General features: G+C 36.5%; 1 long non-coding RNA gene across 2 annotated transcripts; it reads left to right on the forward strand.

The window, feature by feature from the left end:
• The first annotated feature begins 950 nt into the window (after positions 1-950).
• LOC132155654 (uncharacterized) lies at positions 951-2231 on the forward strand. Of its 2 annotated transcripts, XR_009437324.1 has the most exons (4): positions 995-1039; positions 1298-1463; positions 1552-1728; positions 1838-2231. It is a non-coding gene; the product is annotated as an uncharacterized LOC132155654 (long non-coding RNA). The 2 variants fall into 2 exon arrangements; XR_009437323.1 differs by having other exon boundaries at positions 951-1463.
• The last annotated feature ends 7667 nt before the right edge of the window (positions 2232-9898 follow it).

Genomic DNA, 9898 nt, shown 5'->3' on the forward strand with positions numbered 1-9898 from the left:
TGACAGCCCTAGTCTGGTTGTCGCAAACTAACTATATTCATGTTAAAACAAAGTAATACAGTTTGCGTGCACTTTATAACAAGGTACGGTAAGACAGGAATTTTTTACACACAGTATTGAACATTCATCTTCATTCAACTTCCGCGTCACAACTCCGATATGAATTAAAACAAAAAATAAAATAAACAATTATACTAACAGAAAGCATATACTTTGTGGTCAAAATTAGCCTAACATGCAAAATAATAAGCCTGGTTTGGGGTAGTAAAGATCCATTTCCAAAAGCATTAATATAACTTGAAAAATTATTTGAAAACTTAAGTTAACTCAGTTTGTGAAAATGTTAAACACACTCAGAAAATGTAAAAAAATATTTGTTAAAGTTTTATTTATCATACGTTCTCATTTTTATTTTAAATGTGTTTTTTTAAAGTCATAATTTTATTATCCTGTTTTGATCTTTTTACTATAGTTACTATTTACTTTTCATGGTGTGATTTATGGTGAATTGTAGTCCTATTAATAAGCTAGGGTAAGTTCAATCCTTAAACATCATTGTAATTACTAATTATGATATTAATATATGGAAACCAAATCAAAAACATACACAATTATAGATTTTTTTTTTTTTTAGAGAATCACAAGTGAGATTTCAGTGATATTTTGATCATCTGTTCACCTTACGAGACAGGAGCAGGACATCCTGGACAAGCATAGCAATAATAATTATATACAATTAGAAAAATAATTATACATTATAAAATAAATTAATCAATTACATCGCATTTCATACTGACTACCACATTCGCACACATTATAAAATTGGACACTAGCTGTGTGAAAGAGGATTTGGTAGTGTATATGAAGTAACTAACAGCAAGGATGCAAGCTGTCAATTATTATTGTTTTAACACTTATCCGTTTAGGATTCATGGCTAGAAATATAGGACCTCTGTGCACATACTAATTGTTAATTCTTTGTTTTGTTGATCAAGTAAAATTTACAGTGAAGATGCCAGGCATGCCATATATCAGAGTGGTGAGTAGGCAGTGCTCTCTATGTAATCTTATATTCACATTAATCACGGACTACAAATGACGTTTCGGTTGGTTGTTTTGACTTGTTTACTGAGTCCTTATTTGGGAATCCACCTCCACTGAAGACTCATGTTTTTTTTTCTTTAAGCCTGGTCATCTTGACCGTCTTCCCATGGAGAACGCACTGACACTCATGTCCAATAAGGGCCCCATTGTTCCTCAGATCATTAAACTGCTGGATTTGTTTTATTTCAAAGAGCTCTATGATTGAAGCCTTGAAGAGGGGACAGCACAAAATGTAAGGTGGCAGGACCCTGATGCTGCTAACATTTGCGGGACATTAAACTGGAGAACCTGCTGGTAAACCAGGACACCATGGAGGTCAATTTGACTGACATTGAGTGCAACCTTTAAAGTTTTACATGGTATGTGTTATATACAGAAATGCAACCTATAGATAGTCAACATGCAGTAGTGATGTATTAAACATCACACAACATTACTTTCCTTCAGGAACAAAAGTGTACGGTCCTTTAGAGTTCAGCATGAAGGGCATGTACAATGCAAGGCTGATGACAGTGTGGAGACTACGGTTCCTCCTGTATGAAATGGTTTGCAAGGAACATCCTACAGCCTATGACTTTCAGGTAATCAGTGTGGACCTCTGGACCAGACCTGGACTGTCACAATGTGAGATCTTCATCAAAGAACAAAGACGGACAATTTATCATACAAATAAGACCTATAATAACAAAGAGAACGGTGTAAAGTTCAAACTTATTTTCAGACATCTCTCTAGTCTTTTTGTACTGAAAACTCCCAGATGATCTGTGCTTGTCTACAGCCTAAGCCACAGAAGAGACCCATGCTGGAATGGTAATACAGAAGCAAAATATAGGACATGCAACAGAGGATGAGCTGATTGACTTAATACTGACATCAAGTGTTGTTTACATTTAAATGAGCCTCATCATTCTATGTCAGTACAGCAGCTCAAGTTTACATTTGATATCAACACAACTGTCCCTGAAGCCTTGAAGCCTGATCAAATGTGTAACAAGCTCTACCAGGGCATCTACCGCTCTGTGGCGCAACCCATGAGGAAGACACGTAGTGGTCGGGAGCATCCCCCCATACTATAACGCCTTCAGCTGGGACTGAAGATCAAGCAGCGCCTGTGGCTGATGTTCATCTGCCCATCACTGGTGGAGACAGAGCAGCCTGACGGACGCGTCCTGATCACGGAGAGCTTCTCCACAACCTGCAGAAGGTTCGCTCCTCAAATACATGTGGACATCTGTTCCTGAGGAACCCAGAAGATAGAAGCCCAGAAACGGAGTCACCACAGTCACATGGAGCATCACACAGTGGGACCTACACATGAAAATAATGTATATATTGTACATAGTTATAGAGTAAGTTTATAGTTTGTTAAAACATTATGAAGGTGTCCGTTTTGTGCAGCCCGTGATGAGGAGATAAATCATACGCTAAAAGAGCTGAGATAGTTAAATATTAGCCTTCCACTGATTATTCAGTAATGTTGAATTTCACAATTGATGGTAACGTTATACTGAATTCTTCTCCCTTGAGAGATTTGTATAGATTTTTTTCTGGTCGAATCACACAGAGCGCGTTGCTTCGGTTTATTCACAAACACAACTCACTGCATTGTTAAAATGCTTAACTTTGGTCCAATTCACCTGTTTGTGTTCTCTTCGTTGTCTTTTCAGATGTAAGTGTTAATATTAAAAGCATAGTTCACCCAAAACTTAAAATTTGCCTTTCATTTACTCACCCTCAAGCCATCCAAGATGTAGGTTACTTTTTTTCTAAAGTAAAACAGTAGAGTTTTAGCTGAAAACGTCTTTGATTAATCATAAAAAACAAGTGTATTTAAGAATAGCATATCAAGGGAACACAGAATTGATACCATATGTCTCCTGGCAATATATCGAGGTCTTATGAAGCTAAACAATCGTTCTGTGCATGAAACTGAACGCTATTTACAAGATTATTTACAACATCATTAACGTTACCTGTAAACAAGGCAAAGGTGAAATCCGATTATTTTCCGTTAACTGGTTCTTTCGGACAGTTTGATTAAATGACCTGGTTCAAATCACTAGTTAACGTTAGTTTAGGCTTGTTTGAGATTAGTAAAATATGCGCAGAACCGATCACCGCGAGATGCACGCCGGTTAAGGTTTGAAAATTGCTCTGATGTCATGCTGACGTGTGCCAAAAAATAAAAATAGGGACTTTAAGCAACAGCTGCGAATGGAACGGCTACAGCGACCGGAAGTTTGCTGTCACACCGCCGTAGCCAAGAACGTAAAAATCACTAAGCAACGGTAAACAGGACAGCGCAACGCGGCATTAATTCATTTATTGAGATACAAAAAAATGTCATTTAAAAAAGCAAGAGAAGGATTGCTTTTGGCATTAAATGACAATCTTTTGTCAGAAGAGGAGTTTTTAATATTGTATGATGTAAATAAGTCTAAAAACCTAGATTTACCATGTAAGCAATACTTGCCTTTTAACCTTGATTACATGGAGGAAGACGAATGCTTAAAAGAATTTCGTGTCAGAAAATGTGACCTACCAATTCTGGTAGATGTTCTCGGGATTCCCAATGAGATCGTTTGTGATCAGAGAAGTGTTGTGGGAGGAGTCGAGGCGCTGTGTATGCTCCTTAGGAGGCTGGCATAGCCTTGCCGGTACAGTGACATGATGCAAAGGTTTGGTCACCGACAAGTCCCAGTCCTGTGCATGGCCACAAACTCCGTGCTGGACTATATATATTCTGCACATCATCACAGGATAACGCAGTGGAATGTAAACATACTGAACCCTGTAGCATTGAGAAACTATGCTGACTGCATCCTCCAAATGGGAGCCCCTCTGGATAATTGCTTTGGGTTTATTGATGGCACTGTACGACCCATTGCCAGACCAGGTGTAACACAGAGGATCCTATATAATGGACACAAACGCATCCACAGTCTAAAATACCAGGCTGTAGCCATCCCTAATGGTGTGATTGCCCATCTGTACGGCCCTGTAGGTATGTCTGAATAATTTACCATCTATGGAAACATTGTCATTCCCTTTAAAATTTATAAAATAAAATAAAAACATTTTTTAATTTAAAAATATATTTTAACAGAGGGAAAGAAGCATGACTCTGGAATGCTGGCAGAATCTGGGCTGTTGGCATTGCTGCAACGTCATGCCATCTCTGTAGATGGCCATCCAATGTGTGTGTATGGGGACCCAGCATACCCACTGCGTGTGCATCTGCAAGCCCCATTTCGACATGTTCATCTCACCCCTCAAATGATGGAATACAACAAACGAATGAGTGAAGTCAGAGTGTCTGTGGAGTGGTTGTTTGGGGACATAGCAAACTACTTCAAGTTCATGGACTTCAAAAAGAATTTAAAAATTGGTTTGAGTAGTGTTGGAAAATTGTATGTTGTATCTGCTTTGTTAAGAAATGCACTAACTTGTCTGTACGGTAATCAGACATCGCAGTTTTTTAACTTGGATCCTCCACACATTCGTGACTATTTTTCATGAGGTAACACATACATGCAAAACTACACTGCTATGTAGGCCTATGTATATATAAATACATTTAAAAATAAAGATAAATAAATATAACATAGTATACAAACACACAATATAAAACCAGAATTGTATTTAAAAAGAATAAGAAATTTTATAATAACACATTTTTTATTTTATTATTAACAAAAATATAGTATACATAGTTTACACAAATACACAATATACATAAAGTAAAGTAATAAAGTATAGGCTACTAACAACATGTTATTAAAAATATGCTATTTTATGTTAACATATTTTATATTTTATTATTAATAGAAGGATTTATACATTGAAATGTTTTATGAATGAAATCACAAATAAATGTTTTTAAATGGCAAAAGAATAATCATTTCTTTGACATATTTTCAATGAGGCTAAGTAATGCTTGCCCTTGCTGTTGCTGTTGCTGAAGTAGCATAGTCTGCATTGCCTGCATTTGCTGTTGCTGTTGTTGCATTAGTTGCATCATGCCCCTCATCTGCTTTTGTGTTTGTTGTGCTGCTTTTGCTTGCTCTTCAACCTGTATTTTTTTCAATTCCAATTCCTTTTCTCTTAGAACCCTCTCAGTCTGGCTTCTCTCCCTCAAAAACTCAATGGTGTCATTCCCACTCCTTCTCCTACGTTTGTTGTTTGTCCAGTCCTCTCCCTCTTCACTAAGCCTCCTGTTGGTCTGGCTAACCCTCTCCATGGCCTTCTTCCTTGCCTCTTCTGCTTTGGCCCTGTCCGTCTCTAACTTCCTCATACTCTCATCACTCCCTTTGTTTTCCTCAGCTGCTCTTTCTTTCTCTGTTATTTCTTCAATTAGTATATCAAGTTCTGTTATTTCTGCAGATGTTCCACTGCTCTTCTCGTCTTTATTGTTTCTGGCCTTGTATTTCGTCTGAATCAAGTTGAATCTCTCCCTCACTGACCTCTGCATAACTCTGAATTTGGGTTCTTGAGAGCAATTCAGTGTGTCTGCTATACTTGACCAGGCCTTGCCCTTGTCAACACTGCCCTTTTTATACCTGTATGGTTCTGTGAGCAGGATTTCTCTACAGAGAAGCACATCATGTTGCTCTTTCCACTCCATAGGGACTCTAATCAACAAGAAACATGAAGTAAATATAGCTAATTTATGAAAAGTAAGTATAATTAATAGTCTTGATAGATAACTAATAAAAATAACCAATCCATTAATCTATTTCTTATCTGTTAATCTACTTTACCCAATTAAAAATATTTTAATAGCATAGTAATACATTTAATTAACAAGGATTTTGAGAAGGATAAATGCAATACTTACATTGTCCGCTTCACATCATCTCTAATCTCAATGCTGCCTGAGGTGTTGTTGCTAACAACAGACATATCTTTATACAAACGGAAAAAATAGTTAAAATTAGCTTAAGTTTAAAACATTTTAACACATATTATATAAAACACTAGTGGTACAATTATAAACTGATGCAAATTACAGTGTCATATGCCATAAAACATAACATTTATTTACCTAATCTCTCACGTTGTAGCGACTCCGGCAATCAGCTGTTCTCCCGTAGTAGACCGTTAAAGTAGAACGTCACAATGTAGCAGTTAAATTCGCGCATGCGCAATACAACGCCAGAATGGCGTTGCCGTTCCACCAGAGGCTGTTGCTTAAAGTCCCTAATAAAAACTCTCGCGACGGCGAGGTGGCTGTGTCGGTTTGTGCCAGGGGGCGGGGTTTCATATTTTATTGAAGCTTCCCCATAGACAGTAAAAGAAATGGACACAGCGATCCCCATTGGATTCAACGGAGACAAGTGAAGTCAATAGACTCGGAGCCTGCTGCATCTACAGTCCCGCACCCAGAGTCCCGCATTCTCAGACCCCTCGTTTTTCGAGACAGCGCCACCTATCAAATTGGATCGGATAAACACATGGATAAACACGTGAAGAACCGAAACACGGTGAGTATCGTCAATTTTATTCAATGATTTCTTTTTTAATCAAACTGCTTTATAGCTCATCGATACACCAACATATGAACAGTCTATTTAATATTTGTGGAGGGGAAATTGTGTCTCATTAGAGAGGAGTTTTGGAGCTTGGGTTTGCTGAGGGATATGGATTCACACGTAAGCAGTCTGCATTTGGAAAGCTATATTTGTATTTAAACATTCACTAATGAGTGACTAATTTAATTATTTATTGCAGATTGGAAACGCCTGCATGCAGCTTATTATTGAAATGGATCGGAATATTGTATGTATATAAAATATTACAATGTAAACTCTCAAAGAGTATACATGTGTCTGAATTAACCTACATTTTTGCTTGCTTTCTTTTTCCATAGGGCAAAGATATATGCATAGAGCACTTTTATGTTGTTCCTACTTGGAAGGAAACCCCACACATTGTTACAGCATTACCGGTGAGTGTATATAGTGAGTGCGAGGTAAAAACTATAAAAAGGCATAAATTCTTATTTAAAAAATTTCATAATTTCTGAAATCAATTTTAGGAGGATGCAGATATGAAAGACTTGATAGTCTTTCCAGCATGGACAAAAGCTAATGGCCCTGACCAATACATTGTCTGTGTAAGGAATTATTTCTTACTAGATATTGAGTGTCTCATAGATATGTTGATTACAGCGTAATTGTTGTGTTTCTAAAACTAAACTTATCATCAATGCTTCTTCCAAGAACTTTAGAAATAAATCTTGTTACACCTTAACACATTATAGATTATGAGGCCACTTCGAAGGGAGATAGTCTTTTTAGACTCTCAGTATGCAGAGCACGAATCCGGCTTTGGAGATGTGGAATACAGAGCAATTTTTAGGTCCACCTATGAATTTAGACCTGCAGTTTCAGGCTCTAATTTTGGCTATGTTCCTTTAGCCATTTCTAGCTTTTGTTCTACTATACAATTAGCTTTGTTCAAAGTTTAAAGGCCATGTTCTATTGCCTTAACTCTAATTTTTGGCCATATTCTCCTAGCCATTTCTTGCATGTTTTGGCTACGTTCATTTAGCCTGTTTTGCATGGTGTGTCTGACACTGTTCTCAGGTTACAGATGAGCTGTCATTTAAATTTGATCAGTCATATTCATGTTTTTTTGTCTACAGACAAATTGCCATCCAAATTGATCCAGGGATCTGGACAGAAATGACTGGAAAGGATTTTTCGGTGATAATTCTACTGCACAAATTATTATTTTGCATCCGTACCTTTTATCTATTATTAATTTCTAAACTGACTTTCTCATTTTCTCAATCATAGGCTTTGCCACGTCCGACAAGAGGGAATGACTGTGGTGTTTTTGTGCTGATGGTAGGGTCTTTCATTTGTTTATAAGTAAGGTCTAGTGAACAGTGTTAACAACAGCTTGTCTCCTGTATTTCAGTACACCCTCTCAATGGTCTGTGACATCGAGTTCGATTTCCAAGAGGTAAGTTAAAAAAAGTAAATTTATGTTTATTTTATTTACTTTAAGTTTATTTGGTAAAAGTAGAAAACAGTATGACCTTTAACTGGGCATTTCTTTCAGGTTGACATGCCCATGATTAGGAAATGGTGGTGCCTTATGCTAATGGAACGATTTCAAATTGACGGGTATGTCAAAAAGTATTGTACATTTTGGTAAAATATTATTCAGAGGTCCCATATATGAGTTAAATTTATTTAAATTAATTTACTTTTGAATATTTTTTCAATACAACATTTTATTTAGCATGAGTAACTAAACACCCTTAATAACTCTCTTAAGCGACAATTTCTTTTCATTATTATTCCTATAATTTATTTATTATTGTTTGCAAGCTATGGGCGCAGGTTTGCCTTCTGGACAGACGAGGCAAAATGCTTATTGGAGGCAAAAACTCAACCTCTGTATAGGCTAAAAAGAAGCAGAAGCACCACACAAGATGTCCCACAGCACGTCCAAGCAGTCCAAGATCGGACAAGAACTGAAGAAGCACTGGTGGACTGCATTGTGTCTTCAAAGGGAACAGAGCAGCATTTAGTGGTACTGAAATGCTCATTTTTCACCATTTAAAGATTAGCATTCCTAAATGACTCACCCAGGGCTGTGATCATTGTCAACTACAACATTGTCAATTGATTATCCAATATGCTCTTTAGCTATATTTTTAATGGTTATGCCAATTATTCATTGATGGCTTGTGTATATATAAAACAACACTTTTTGTTTGCCCCGCAGGATGTTCTCAATGGGAAACCATCAAAGTGGTTCCCCCTAAAGCCACGTGTGCCAATCTTCATGGACAGTGAGCAGCAGTGTGCCATTCTTTTTGAACACTTCAAAGCTCTGCTACACAATTGTAAAACTCAACTGAACTTCACAAATGAAGTGGAGTTCATTTGTAGTTTTCTTTTTCCTGAGGTAGGCCCGCACATGTTTGTCAATTGGATTGTTTCTAATATTGCCATAAGTTGAAATGTTTTATACATTAATTAATTAATGTATTTATTTATATGGACAGGCCATCATTCATGGCCTATGTGAGCTGCAGGCATTATCCTGGCAGGAGGCTGAGGAGGTGTTCCTTCGTGGCCCTACTTATCACCCTAGGTATGCTTGTAATTTGCATATGCAAAAAAAATATTATTATTACACAATATTTTTGACAATGGCATTCATCTTTTATTTTAGTGAAGTTGAGGAATTTGACCGGGTGATTGCAAAAAGAATGAGAAAAGAAGCAACATTTGCCTCCCAGAAAGTAATTATTTTACCTTATGCATTTACATTACATTTTACATTTATTCATTTAGCAGACTCTTTTATCCAAAGCAACTTATAAATGAGGAGTTTTTTGTAATTGCAATTGAAGAAGAAAATAAAGTCACTAACACAATTCTTACTTCCCTTTTTCTTTGCTTTGTCCTGTTTACAGCAAGATGACAGTGATTAAGGTGATCGTTAAATAAAGTACAGAATTGTTCATTATTGGTGTTTTGTCTATTATTTGAGTTTTGCTTCACATTCAAAATATCAAAAAACAGATTTTGTAATGTTAGCATGGTATAATGTTAATTAGACCATTATATGTTGAGCTGAAAGAAAAAAAATGGAATTTGAAACATTGTACAAAAACAAACTAAAACATTGTAGCAATGTAATGTCACATAATATTTTTCAGATGATAGTTCAATTTGTATTTGTATCGTTTGCATCAGTAATTTCCTTTCAATTACACCCACGCTCAAAAAATAAATACTGGGTAATTAGTTAGTTTGAGAACACAATGATT

Source organism: Carassius carassius, chromosome 13, assembly GCF_963082965.1.
Source record: "Carassius carassius chromosome 13, fCarCar2.1, whole genome shotgun sequence".
NCBI classification, from domain to species: Eukaryota; Metazoa; Chordata; class Actinopteri; order Cypriniformes; family Cyprinidae; genus Carassius; species Carassius carassius.